This window comes from Oncorhynchus nerka, linkage group LG14 (assembly GCF_034236695.1).
Source record: "Oncorhynchus nerka isolate Pitt River linkage group LG14, Oner_Uvic_2.0, whole genome shotgun sequence".
Lineage (NCBI taxonomy): Eukaryota > Metazoa > Chordata > Actinopteri > Salmoniformes > Salmonidae > Oncorhynchus > Oncorhynchus nerka.
Window position 1 is genome coordinate 93,136,260 of NC_088409.1, and position 15,939 is coordinate 93,152,198.

Consider the following 15,939-nt stretch of genomic DNA (forward strand, 5'->3'; position numbering starts at 1 on the left):
AGAGAATGTTAATTTAGTTACCATGGAAACATATTGTGACACTGACACACATGGCAACAGTGGACAGTTGTTCCAGATGTGATGTCCAGAAGTTTACAAAAAATCAAGGTAAATATTGCTTTGTGTAGAGAATATTATAATTGTCAGTCATTTCCAAACAAGCTATAATTTCTTTATTTTATGGTAGAACTTTAGAATTTAAAAATATATATATATTTTATGTATTTAGTGTAAACGATATGCTAGCTGTAATACTAATCAAAGCATGCTAAGCTGTCTGTCAATTTTCTCCAGAACCTGTAGAAATGTAATTTCCATCACAGTCATTTCTATCACAAACTTAAGTGTGGTGGAAATGACAGAAAGTGGTGGTAATGACACAAATCCATTATCTTATTCGTTTGTACTTTACTTTAAAACATTTTTTAAATTTACTTTAGGCGTATTTAATCATGTTTTAAATGAATTGAAACTATAAAATGCTCCAAGGTGTGACTTCCAACGATGTCGTATTTGTCTTTATTTTTTAGAAGATGCCACATAAAACAGCACAGAGTTCACAGACATATAGAAACCAAATAAAAAAGTATCCTATATGATACCAGGAACATCTGCAAAAAGACAGGGAGAGACACTGGAAGAGAAAGGAGAAGGGAAATGTGAAATCTATCTCTGAGCTTACACAGCGAGAACAAAGAAACTAGAGATGTGAATGGAAATGTAACCAACGGAAAAGAAGACAGACTTTAAAGAGAACAGTTGCTATGGAGACCTACCTATCAGGCAACACACCACCTCAGTCACCAGATGACTTGCAGCCAGAACATGAGACCTACCTATCAGGCAACACACCCCCTCAGTCACCAGATGACTTGCAGCCAGAACATGAGACCAACCTATCAGGCAACACACCACCTCAGTCACCAGATGACTTGCAGCCAGAACATGAGACCTACCTATCAGGCAACACACCACCTCAGTCACCAGATGACTTGCAGCCAGAACATGAGACCTACCTATCAGGCAACACACCACCTCAGTCACCAGATGACCTGCAGCCAGAACATGATACCTACCTATCAGGCAACACACCCCCTCAGTCACCAGATGACCAACAGCCAGAACATGAGACCAACCTATCCAGCAACACACCACCTCAGTCACCAGATGACTTGCAGCCAGAACATGAGACCAAACTATCAGGCAACACACCCCCTCAGTCACCAGATGACCAACAGCCAGAACATGAGACCTACCAACACACCCCCTCAGTCACCAGATCAGGCAACACACCCCCTCAGTCACCAGATGACCTGCAGCCAGAACACGAGACCTACCTATCAGGCAACACACCCCCTCAGTCACCAGATGACTTGCAGCCAGAACATGAGACCTACCTATCAGGCAACACACCACCTCAGTCACCAGATGACCTGCAGCCAGAACATGAGACCTACCTATCAGGCAACACACCCCCTCAGTCACCAGATGACCAACAGCCAGAACATGAGACCAACCTATCCAGCAACACACCACCTCAGTCACCAGATGACTTGCAGCCAGAACATGAGACCAAACTATCAGGCAACACACCCCCTCAGTCACCAGATGACCAACAGCCAGAACATGAGACCAACCTATCAGGCAACACACCCCCTCAGTCACCAGATGACCTGCAGCCAGAACACGAGACCTACCTATCAGGCAACACACCCCCTCAGTCACCAGATGACTTGCAGCCAGAACATGAGACCTACCTATCAGGCAACACACCCCCTCAGTCACCAGATGACCAACAGCCAGAACATGAGACCTACCTATCAGGCAACACACCCCCTCAGTCACCAGATGACTTGCAGCCAGAACATGAGACCTACCTATCAGGCAACACACCCCCTCAGTCACCAGATGACTTGCAGCCAGAACATGAGACCTACCTATCAGGCAACACACCCCCTCAGTCACCAGATGACCTGCAGCCAGAACATGAGGCCTACCTATCAGGCAACACACCACCTCAGTCACCAGATGACTTGCAGCCAGAACATGAGACCAACCTATCAGGCAACACACCCCCTCATTCACCAGATGACTTGCAGCCAGAACATGAGACCAGCCTATCAGGCAACACACCCCCTCAGTCACCAGATGACTTGCAGCCAGAACATGAGACCTACCTATCAGGCAACACACCCCCTCAGTCACCAGATGACCTGCAGCCAGAATATGAGGCCTACCTATCAGGCAACACACCCCCTCAGTCACCAGATGACCTGCAGCCAGAACATGAGACCTACCTATCAGGCAACACACCCCCTCAGTCACCAGATGACTTGCAGCCAGAACATGAGGCTAACATACCTGCCCCTGATTCACACCCCGATACCCCGTCCTCATCGTCTGCAACAGGAGTGAGAAGTCGAATACTTGCTTGAAGGAAAAAGGTTGGAAGAGGTCGCTCAAAAGCCTACAGAGATCTTAGTATGACAAATGTCAAACGTGATCCTGCTTTACAGAAAGCTGAGAAATAGACAACAAAAAAAGGTATGATCGACTGATGAACAAACTGAAGAGACGAGATTCCCCAAAGACAAAACAGCAAATGAAGGGAACTCCGAAGAACTTGAGAAGGATTTTATTGTTTCAAAATACCATCATTGCAGAGTTAAAACAAAAGTATTAAAAAAAATGTGCAGTGCCAAAGGACAAACAAGTGGCTTCAAAAATGCTCAGAGGAAACATCCTGAGAAAGTACGGCCTGGTCAAAACCATTTGGATTTTCAGCAAAAGCAATGAGGGCAAATGAAAACAGGCCATCAAGTCTTCAATACTCCAGGAAGAATCAGTGTAACAGAATTAGCACAGACACAGAAGAGAAAATCACTAGATTCTATGAACGTGACGACAACAGCAGAACAGGGGGAAAAGGACTAACGAGGAACAAGAAGAGAAAGGAGAAGCTCTTCTTGAATGACACAATTCAGAACCTTTTATCAGAAGTTTAAGAGGGAATATTCAGAACCTTTTATCAGAAGTTTAAGGGGAAATATTCAGAACCTTTTATCAGAAGTTTAAGAGGGAATATTCAGAACCTTTTATCAGAAGTTTAAGAGGGAATATTCAGAACCTTTTATCAGAAGTTTAAGGGGAAATATTCAGAACCTTTTATCAGAAGTTTAAGAGGGAATATTCAGAACCTTTTATCAGAAGTTTAAGAGGGAATATTCAGAACCTTTTATCAGAAGTTTAAGGGGAAATATTCAGAACCTTTTATCAGAAGTTTAAGAGGGAATATTCAGAAATTCAAATTTCCTACTGTGAATTCTGCAAAAGACCTCCTTGTTGGGTTGTCAAGCCAATAGTCCAGGATTGGGACACATGTCTCTGCAAAACCCACGCCAACCTCCAGTACATGGTGGACAAACTACAGCATCACATGTATATTGAGAAAGTTTTTGAGTCTTTGTGCTGGGAGAACCTTATTGGGTCTTTGTGCTGTCAGAACCTTATTGGGTCTTTGTGCTGGGAGAACCTTATTGGGTCTTTGTGCTGGGAGAACCTTATTGGGTCTTTGTGCTGTCAGAACCTTATTGAGTCTTTGTGCTGTCAGAACCTTATTGAGTCTTTGTGCTGTCAGAACCTTATTGGGTCTTTGTGCTGTCAGAACCTTATTGAGTCTTTGTGCTGTCAGAACCTTATTGAGTCTTTGTGCTGTCAGAACCTTATTGAGTCTTTGTGCTGAGAGAACCTTATTGGGTCTTTGTGCTGGGAGAACCTTATTGGGTCGTTGTGCTGTCAGAACCTTATTGAGTCTTTTGTGCTGTCAGAACCTTATTGAGTCTTTGCGCTGTGAGAACCTTATTGAGTCTTTGTGCTGTCAGAACCTTATTGAGTCGTTGTGCAGTGAGAACGTTATTGAGTCTTTGTGCTGTCAGAACCTTATTGAGTCGTTGTGCTGTCAGAACCTTATTGAGTCTTTGTGCTGTCAGAACCTTATTGAGTCGTTGTGCTGTCAGAACCTTATTGAGTCTTTGTGCTGTCAGAACCTTATTGAGTCTTTGTGCTGTCAGAACCTTATTGAGTCTTTGAACCTTATTGGGTCTATGTGTCAGAACCTTATTGAGTCTTTGTGCTGTCAGAACGTTATTGAGTCTTTGCGCTGTGAGAACCTTATTGGGTCGTTGTGCTGTCAGAATCTTATTGAGTCTTTCTGCTGTCAGAACCTTATTGAGTCGTTGTGCTGTGAGAACCTTATTGAGTCTTTGTGCTGTCAGAACCTTATTGAGTCGTTGTGCTGTCAGAACCTTATTGAGTCTTTGCGCTGTGAGAACCTTATTGAGTCTTTGTGCTGTCAGAACCTTATTGAGTCGTTGTGCTGTCAGAACCTTATTGAGTCTTTGTGCTGGGAGAACCTTATTGGGTCTTTGTGCTGTCAGAACCTTATTGAGTCTTTGTGCTGTCAGAACCTTATTGAGTCTTTGCGCTGTGAGAACCTTATTGAGTCTTTGTGCTGTCAGAACCTTATTGAGTCGTTGTGCTGTCAGAACCTTATTGAGTCTTTGTGCTGGGAGAACCTTATTGGGTCTTTGTGCTGTCAGAACCTTATTGAGTCTTTGCGCTGTGAGAACCTGATGAAGGAGTGCATGCACCCAGAGTGCTCCCTTTGTCAAGCCAAAGAGCTTAAAACATCTGACTTTGATGCTGGTGAGCAGACATGGTGGTTTGAGTGGAAAAAGAAAGCTGAAGAGAGAGAGAGGAGAAAAACAAAGAGGGAAACATGGAGAAGTTCATTGTACATTTGAGAGTAAAAGAGAAGGTATGTTGCACACTGCAGATTCTACTGGAGGACTTCTCCATAGGATTGAAAGAGAAGGTATGTTGCACACTGCAGATTCTACTGGAGGACTTCTCCATAGGATTGAAAGAGAAGGTATGTGGCACACTGCAGATTCTACTGGAGGACTTCTCCATAGGATTGAAAGAGAAGGTATGTGGCACACTGCAGATTCTACTGGAGGACTTCTCCATAGGATTGAAAGAGAAGGTATGTTGCACACTGCAGATTCTACTGGAGGACTTCTCCATAGGATTGAAAGAGAAGGTATGTGGCACACTGCAGATTCTACTGGAGGACTTCTCCATAGGATTGAAAGAGAAGGTATGTGGCACACTGCAGATTCTACTGGAGAACTTCTCCAAAGGATTGAAAGAGAAGGTATGTGTCACACTGCAGATTCTACTGGAGGACTTCTCCATAGGATTGAAAGAGAAGGTATGTTGCACACTGCAGATTCTACTGGAGGACTTCTCCAAAGGATTGAAAGAGAAGGTATGTGTCACACTGCAGATTCTACTGGAGGACTTCTCCATAGGATTGAAATAGAAGGTATGTGTCACACTGCAGATTCTACTGGAGGACTTCTCCATAGGATTGAAAGAGAAGGTATGTGTCACACTGCAGATTCTACTGGAGGACTTCTCCATAGGATTGAAAGAGAAGGTATGTGTCACACTGCAGATTCTACTGGAGGACTTCTCCATAGGATTGAAAGAGAAGGTATGTGTCACACTGCAGATTCTACTGGAGGACTTCTCCAAAGGATTGAAAGAGAAGTCGGGGAAACACGTGTACAACATTCGACACCAATACTCCAAACAGAGAGAATTAAGAGACTCTGGGGAAAGAGGAGATCATCGTGCATATTGTCTTTGAACTGTTCAGGCAGTTCACTTTGGTGATTCTCACAAGCAGGTGACCCTCCACACCTGTGTTGGATATACCACAAATGATACAGTTTCACTGAGCTCTTCTATGAGGCATGACCCCTCTGATATCTGGGCCCATCTCTCAAAACCACTGGTCTACTTCCTTGAGCTCTGCCCATCGGCTACTGCTGTACACTTTGTGAGTGATGGGCCTTTACAACCCAGTATAGGTCTGAAATGTTCTACAATGGTTGATGTTCAAAATGTTTGCAATAAAATATTTTTTATTGTTTATTTTTTTTACATAGATGTCATTTCCATCACAACCCATATTTCTGAGGTAAATTAGTATATTATGTATAATTTACATACATTTATTTGTTTTAGATATGGAAATCATATGGTTGTTGTCATAATCTCACTAAAAGGTTGGGTGGAAATGTGGTATTTTTCCTGATAAATAAATGTTTTCAGCTCTTCACCAAGGCAAGTGCATACTGTCAGGCGTCGTGTTGAATTATTCACATTAGGAAAACCTTAAAAATCACTTTAAATAATAATCAATACATGTACAAATGTATAAGAAATCTGTTATAAATCAATTGTATGATATTTCATTTTTAAATAAAATGGATGTTTAATGACATGATGGAAATTACATTTGTCTATGGCTGTCTGGGAAAAATGACAAAAATATATAAATTCCTGAATAGTACGATCGCAGCCATTATCAGCTATAGTTAATAGACAAATCAAAGACAAGTACAATACTGGTAAAATGGTGTTTGAATAAGTTTTAATTTCTGAAAGTTTGCAAGTTGCATAATCACCTGGCTATATACAGGAAGTACCAGTACCAGATAAATGTGGTGCTATATACAGGAAGTACCAGTACCAGATCAATGTGCTGCTATATACAGGAAGTATCAGATCAATGTGGATCTATATACAGGAAGTACCAGTACCAGATCAATGTAGAGGTATATACAGGAAGTACCAGTACTAGATCAATGTGCTGCTATATACAGGAAGTACCAGTACCAGATCAATGTGCTGCTATATACAGGAAGTACCAGTACCAGATCAATGTGGAGCTATATACAGGAAGTATCAGATCAATGTAGAGGTATATACAGGAAGTACCAGTACTAGATCAATGTTGAGCTATATACAGGAAGTACCAGTACTAGATCAATGTGCTGCTATATACAGGAAGTACCAGTACCAGATCAATGTGCTGCTATATACATGAAGTACCAGTACTAGATCAATGTAGAGCTATATACAGGAAGTACCAGTACCAGATCAATGTGGAGCTATATACAGGGAGTACCAGTACCAGATCAATGTGCTGCTATATACAGGAAGTACCAGTACTAGATCAATGTGGAGCTATATACAGGAAGTACCAGTACCAGATCAATGTGGAGCTATATACAGGAAGTACCAGTACCAGATCAATGTGCTGCTATATACAGGAAGTACCAGTACCAGATCAATATGCTGCTATATACAGGAAGTACCAGTACCAGATCAATGTAGAGCTATATACTGGAAGTATCAGATCAATGTAGAGCTATATACAGGGAGTACCAGATCAATGTGCTGCTATATACAGGAAGTACCAGTACCAGATCAATGTAGAGCTATATACAGGAAGTACCAGTACTAGATCAATGTTGAGCTATATACAGGAAGTACCAGTACCAGATCAATGTGCTGCTATATACAGGAAGTACCAGTATCAGATCAATGTGGAGCAATTTTTCGGGCCTTCCTCTGACACCGCCTAATATAGAGTTCCTGGATGGCAGGGAGCTTGGCCCCAGTGGTGTACTGGGCTGTCTGTACCACCCTTTGTAGTGCTTTGCAGTCAAAGGCGATGCATTTGCCATACCAAGCTGTGATGCAGCCAGTCAAGATGCTCTCGACTGGTGCAGCTATAGAACTTTGTGAGGATCCAAGGGCCCATGCTAAATCTTTTCAGTCTCCTGAGGTGCCATGCCCACTGGGTGGGTGTTTGTGGACCATGTTAGGTCTTCAGTGATGTGGACGCCAAGGAACTTGAAGCACTCGACCAGCTCCGCAGGTGCCCCGTCGATGTGGATGGGGGTCTGCTCTCCCCTCTTTCTCCTATAGTCAACGATCAGCTACTTAGTCTTAGTGACATTGAGGGAGAGGTTATTCTCCTGGCACAAAACTGCTAAGTCTCTGACCTTCTCGCTGTAGGCTGGCTCATCTGCGTCGGTGATCAGGCCTACCACCGCCATGTCATCAGCAAACTTAATGATGTTGTTGGAGTCATGCGTGGCCACACTGTCGTGGATGAACAGAGAGTACAGGAGGGGACTAAGCACACACCCCTGAGGGACCCCAGTGTTGAGGGTCAGCGTGGCCGAGGTGTTGTTGTCTACCCTCACCATCTGGGGCCGGCCCGTCAGGAAGATCCAGTTGTAGAAGGAGGAGTTCAGTCCCAGGGTCCCTAGCTTGGTGATAAGTTTGGAGGGGACTATGGTGTTGAACGCTGAGCCCTAATCAATGAACAGAATTCTCACATAGTGATCTCTCCTCTTGTCCATGTGGGAGTAGGCAGTGTGGAATTTCATCATCTGTGGATCTGCTAGGCAGGTTACCTTGGGAACAGGGACTGAGTTGGTCAGCTTGAAACATGTTGAGATTACAGACTTGGGACAAGGAGAGATTGAAAATGCCTGTGAAGACACTTGCCAGCTGGTCTGCTCCTGCTTTGAGAACACGCCCTGGTATCTGATTGTTAAACAGCCTACAGACAGCGAGTGTGAGGCAGTTGTTCCAGCCCAACTCTAACTTTTGATTTATTTACGGTGCATTCTATTATATTTTGGAAAAAACGTTATTTGTCCATTAAAATAATGAGTTGTTTCATTGGATGAACTATCTTTGCTTCATCTCGTAGAAGGAGCTACGGCTACATAAGAACTGTGTGGCCTTACGGCAGAACCGACTTTTTAGGGTCCAAGTGGGCTTTGCCTAAAAACCTAGTTTAAGCCTTGTGTTTAATTGTTTTGTTGTTGTTGTTGCAGAAATGATCTTTCTTTGACTTCCCTATAAACTCTTGGAATATATGTGGTAACCAACCTCTCTCCGGAATCTAAAAAAGCATTGAAAATGTACAGAAGTATGTCAAGTGAGAGAGACAACTGTGAAAAGGGTGTATTTGAGGGTGGAGAATGGTATGTGAGGGATGGTATGTGCCAGCTGCTGGAGGGAGAGATGGGAAGGATGTGACCATCTGACGCCGAGGATAGACACATCTTCCCTGTCTCTCCTTCCAGCAGATCGGGAAATTTACTCGAACCCTATCGACACCAGGTAGAATTGTCAGGAGTTGTTATTGTGGGGCTTGCACAGCAAGAGTCCCAGTTTTACATATTCAACATAACTGTTCGTCTTATTATTCAAAATTCAAAACGTCCTGAATGGTCTCACTCGAGTTGCTTGTGTACAACTTTTTGATATCTGTTATACTTTTTATGTTATTAAACTTTTAGTCTGTTTTCTTGGCCTAAATCCACTTTCATAGCATTTCATCAAGATACTAAAGATCCCCATTGAGACATCACTTCCAACTGCCATTCTCTAAGTGAAATCATGAGACATCACTTCCAACTGCCATTCTCTAAGTGAAATCATGAGACATCACTTCCAACTGCCATTCTCTAAGTGAAATCATGAGACATCACTTCCAACTGCCATTCTCTAAGTGAAATCATGAGACATCACTTCCAACTGCCATTCTCTAAATCATGAGACATCACTTCCAAATCATGAGACATCACTTCCAACTGCCATTCTCTAAGTGAAATCATGAGACATCACTTCCAACTGCCATTCTCCAAGTGAAATCATGAGACATCACTTCCAACTGCCATTCTCTAAGTGAAATCATGAGACATCACTTCCAACTGCCATTCTCCAAGTGAAATCATGCAACTTTTGACACATATCAGCTAATTCTTACACTCTGCAACAACTTAGAGTGATCACATCTTCGTCGACCTCTCTGATACTAAAATCTGGCGTTTGATCCAAAAAATTATATTCGGATAAAAAGTTACAACAGTTTAAGTAACCGGATCAACAACATTTTCTGCAGCATTTTTGCAAACAACTGTCGTTTTGAGCACTACCCCAACAAGTTAGACAATGCTATTCATATATATTCATATCTATTCATATCTATATCTGTTCATATCTATTCATATCTGTTCATATCTATTCATATCTATTCATATCTATTCATATCTGTTCAAAATATTCTCTACAGAACTAACAGTACAGCTGTTTTAGTAACTGCATTACCACATCTTCTTCCCAAACAACTGCCGGTTTGACCACATAAACGCAACAAGTTAGAGAAAAATCTTCCTCTACTTCTCTGCTTTTCAAATCCGTAAACCTATTTGGAATCTACCAATCTCTAGATATGTCACGTTCTGACCTTTATTTCCTTTGTTTTTTCGTTATTTAGTATGGTCAGGGCGTGAGTTGGGGTGGGCAGTCTATGTTTGTTTTTCTATGTTTTCGGGGATTTCTATGTTTCGGCCTAGTATGGTTCTCAATCAGAGGCAGGTGTCATTAGTTGTCTCTGATTGAGAATCATACTTAGGTAGCCTGGGTTGCACTGTTTGTTTGTGGGTGATTGTCTATGTTAGTTGCTTGTGTCAGCACAGTTCTTAGGATAGCTTCACGGTCGTTATTTGGTTTTGTACAGTTTACTTCGTTTTTTTTTCTCGTCATCTATTAAATGATGCATTCACACCACGCTGCGCTTTGGTCCGCTTCTTACGAGATTCGTGACAAGTTATGGCCGTTTCAGTAACCCGTTGCCTGCTGTCTTCTAACAGCAGCTCTCTGTGTTCGTATTGAGTTTCCAAAATGGGACCGTTGCTAGGATACTCTCTGACACCGAAGGCCAAAATAACGAGAGAGTAGAGAGTGACCACAATTACTGACCACAACACAAATATTGATCACACAACGTGTGACCACACATCTAACAACTGACCATATCCAAACAACTTTTGACCACAACAAAACAACGAATGACCACAACTACTGAACCACACAACTACTGACCACAACTACTGAACCACAACTACTGAACCACACAACTACTGACCACAACTACTGAACCACACAACTACTGACCACAACTACTGAACCGCACAACTACTGACCACAACTACTGAACCACACAACTACTGACCACAACTACTGAACCACACAACTACTGACCACAACTACTGAACCACAACTACTGAACCACACAACTACTGACCACAACTACTGACCACAACTACTGACCACAACTACTGAACCACACAACTACTGACCACAACTACTGACCACAACTACTGACCCACACAACTACTGGCCACAACTACTGACCACAACTACTGACCACAACTACTGAACCACACAACTACTGAACCACACAACTACTGACCACAACTACTGAACACATAACTACTGACCACAACTACTGAACCACACAACTACTGACCACAACTACTGAACCACACAACTACTGACCACAACTACTGAACACACAACTACTGAACCACACAACTACTGAACCACACAACTACTGAACCACACAACTACTGACCACAACTACTGAACCACACAACTACTGACCACAACTACTGAACCACACAACTACTGACCACAACTACTGAACCACACAACTACTGACCACAACTACTGAACACACAACTACTGACCACAACTACTGAACCACACAACTACTGACCACAACTACTGACCACAACTACTGAACCACACAACTACTGACCACAACTACCGAACCACACAACTACTGACCACAACTACTGAACCACACAACTACTGACCACAACTACTGAACCACAACTACTGACCACAACTACCAAACCACAACTTCTGAACCACATAACTACTGACCACAACTACTGAACCACACAACTACTGAACCACACAACTACTGACCACACAACTACTGACCACAACTACTGACCACAACTACAGAACCGCATAACTACTGAACTACAACTACTGAACCACACAACTACTGACCACAACTACTGACCACAACTACTGAACCACAACTACTGAACCACACAACTACTGAACCACACAACTACTGAACCACACAACTACTGACCACAACTACTGAACCACACAACTACTGACCACAACTACTGACCACAACTACTGAACCACACACCTACTGACCACAACTACTGACCACAACTACTGACCCACACAACTACTGACCACAACTACTGACCACAACTACTGACCACAACTACTGAACCACACAACTACTGACCACAACTACTGAACACATAACAACTGACCACAACTACTGAACCACACAACTACTGACCACAACTACTGAACACATAACTACTGACCACAACTACTGAACCACACAACTACTGACCACAACTACTGAACCACACAACTACTGACCACAACTACTGAACCACACAACTACTGAACCACAACTACTGAACCACACAACTACTGAACCACACAACTACTGAACCACACAACTACTGACCACAACTGAACCACAACTACTGAACAACTACTGAACCACACAACTACTGAACCACACAACTACTGACCACAACTACTGAACACACAACTACTGACCACAACTACTGAACCACACAACTACTGACCACAACTACTGACCACAACTACTGAACCACAACTACTGACCGCAACTACCGAACCACACAACTACTGACCACAACTACTGAACCACACAACTACTGACCACAACTACTGAACCACAACTACTGACCACACAACTACTGAACCACATAACTACTGACGACAACTACTGAACCACACAACTACTGACCACAACTACTGACCACAACTACTGAACAACATAACTACTGACCACAACTACTGAACCACAACTACTGACCACAACTACAGAACCGCATAACTACTGAACTACAACTTCTGACCAAATCTACTGAACACAACTACTGAACCACATAACTACTGACCACAACTACTGAACCACACAACTACTGAACCACAACTACTGAACCACAACTACTGAACCACACAACTACTGACCACAACTACTGACCACAACTACTGAACCACACACCTACTGACCACAACTACTGACCACAACTACTGACCCACACAACTACTGACCACAACTACTGACCACAACTACTGACCACAACTACTGAACCACACAACTACTGACCACAACTACTGAACACATAACAACTGACCACAACTACTAAACCACACAACTACTGACCACAACTACTGAACACATAACTACTGACCACAACTACTGAACCACACAACTACTGACCACAACTACTGAACCACACAACTACTGACCACAACTACTGAACACATAACTACTGACCACAACTACTGAACCACACAACTACTGAACCACACAACTACTGAACCACACAACTACTGAACCACACAACTACTGACCACAACTACTGAACCACACAACTACTGACCACAACTACTGAACCACACAACTACTGAACCACACAACTACTGACCGCAACTACCGAACCACACAACTACTGACCACAACTACTGAACCACACAACTACTGACCACAACTACTGAACCACAACTACTGACCACAACTACCGAACCACAACTTCTGAACCATATAACTACTGACCACAACTACTGAACCACATAACTACTGACGACAACTACTGAACCACACAACTACTGACCACACAACTACTGACCACAACTACTGACCGCAACTACTGAACAACATAACTACTGACCACAACTACTGAACCACAACTACTGACCACAACTACAGAACCGCATAACTACTGAACTACAACTTCTGACCAAATCTACTGAACACAACTACTGAACCACATAACTACTGACCACAACTACTGAACCACACAACTACTGACCACAACTACTGAACCACAACTACTGAACCACATAACTGACCACAACTACTGAAACACAACTACTGAACCACAACTACTGACCACAACTAATGAACCACAAACTACTGAACCACATAACTACTGACTACTGAACCACATAACTACTGAACCACACAACTACTGACCACAACTACTGACCACAACTACTGAACAACATAACTACTGACCACAACTACTGACCACAACTACAGAACCGCATAACTACTGAACTACAACACCAAATCTACTGAACACAACTACTGAACCACATAACTACTGGCCACAACTACTGAACCACATAACTACTGACCACAACTACTGAACCACAACTACTGAACCACAACTACTGACCACAACTACTGAACCACATAACTACTGAACCACATAACTACTGGCCACAACTACTGAACCACATAACTACTGAACCACATAACTACTGACCACAACTACTGAACCACATAACTACTGACCACAACTACTGACCACAACTACTGAACCACATAACTACTGACCACAACTACTGAACCACAACTACTGACCACAACTACAGAACCATAACTACTGAACCACAACTTCTGACCTTTTCTACTGAACACAACTACTGAACCACATAACTAACCCACATAACTACTGACCACAACTACTGAACCACACAACTACTGACCACAACTACTGACCACAACTACTGAACCACACAACTACTGACCACAACTACTGAACCACACAACTACTGACCACAACTACTGAACCACACAACTACTGACCACAACTACTGAACCACAACTACTGACCACAACTACTGAACCACAACTACTGAACCACATAACTACTGACCACAACTACTGACCCACACAACTACTGACCACAACTACTGACCACAACTACTGACCACAACTACTGAACCACACAACTACTGACCACAACTACTGAACACATAACAACTGACCACAACTACTGAACCACACAACTACTGACCACAACTACTGAACACATAACTACTGACCACAACTACTGAACCACACAACTACTGACCACAACTACTGAACCACACAACTACTGACCACAACTACTGACCACATAACTACTGACCACAACTACTGAACCACACAACTACTGAACCACACAACTACTGAACCACACAACTACTGAACCACACAACTACTGAACCACACAACTACTGACCACAACTACTGAACCACACAACTACTGACCACAACTACTGAACCACACAACTACTGAACCACACAACTACTGACCACAACTACTGAACACACAACTACTGACCACAACTACTGAACCACACAACTACTGACCACAACTACTGACCACAACTACTGAACCACACAACTACTGACCGCAACTACCGAACCACACAACTACTGACCACAACTACTGAACCACACAACTACTGACCACAACTACTGAACCACAACTACTGACCACAACTACCGAACCACAACTTCTGAACCATATAACTACTGACCACAACTACTGAACCACAACTACTGAACCACACAACTACTGAACCACATAACTACTGACGACAACTACTGAACCACACAACTACTGACCACAACTACTGACCACAACTACTGAACAACATAACTACTGACCACAACTACTGAACCACAACTACTGACCACAACTACAGAACCGCATAACTACTGAACTACAACTTCTGACCAAATCTAAACTACTGAACCACATAACTACTGACCACAACTACTGAACCACACAACTACTGAACCACAACTGAACCACAACTACTGAACCACACAACTACTGACCACAACTGACCACAACTACTGAACCACACACTACTGACCACAACTACTGACCACAACTACTGAACAACTACTGACACAACTACTGAACCACAACTACTGACCACAACTACTGAACCACACAACTACTGACCACAACTACTGAACACACAACTGACTACTGAACCACACAACTACTGACCACAACTACTGAACACATAACTACTGACCACAACTACTGAACCACACAACTACTGACCACAACTACTGAACACATAACTACTGACCACAACTACTGAACCACACAACTACTGAACCACACAACTACTGAACCACACAACTACTGAACCACACAACTACTGACCACAACTACTGAACCACACAACTACTGACCACAACTACTGAACCACACAACTACTGAACCACACAACTACTGACCACAACTACTGAACACACAACTACTGACCACAACTACTGAACCACAC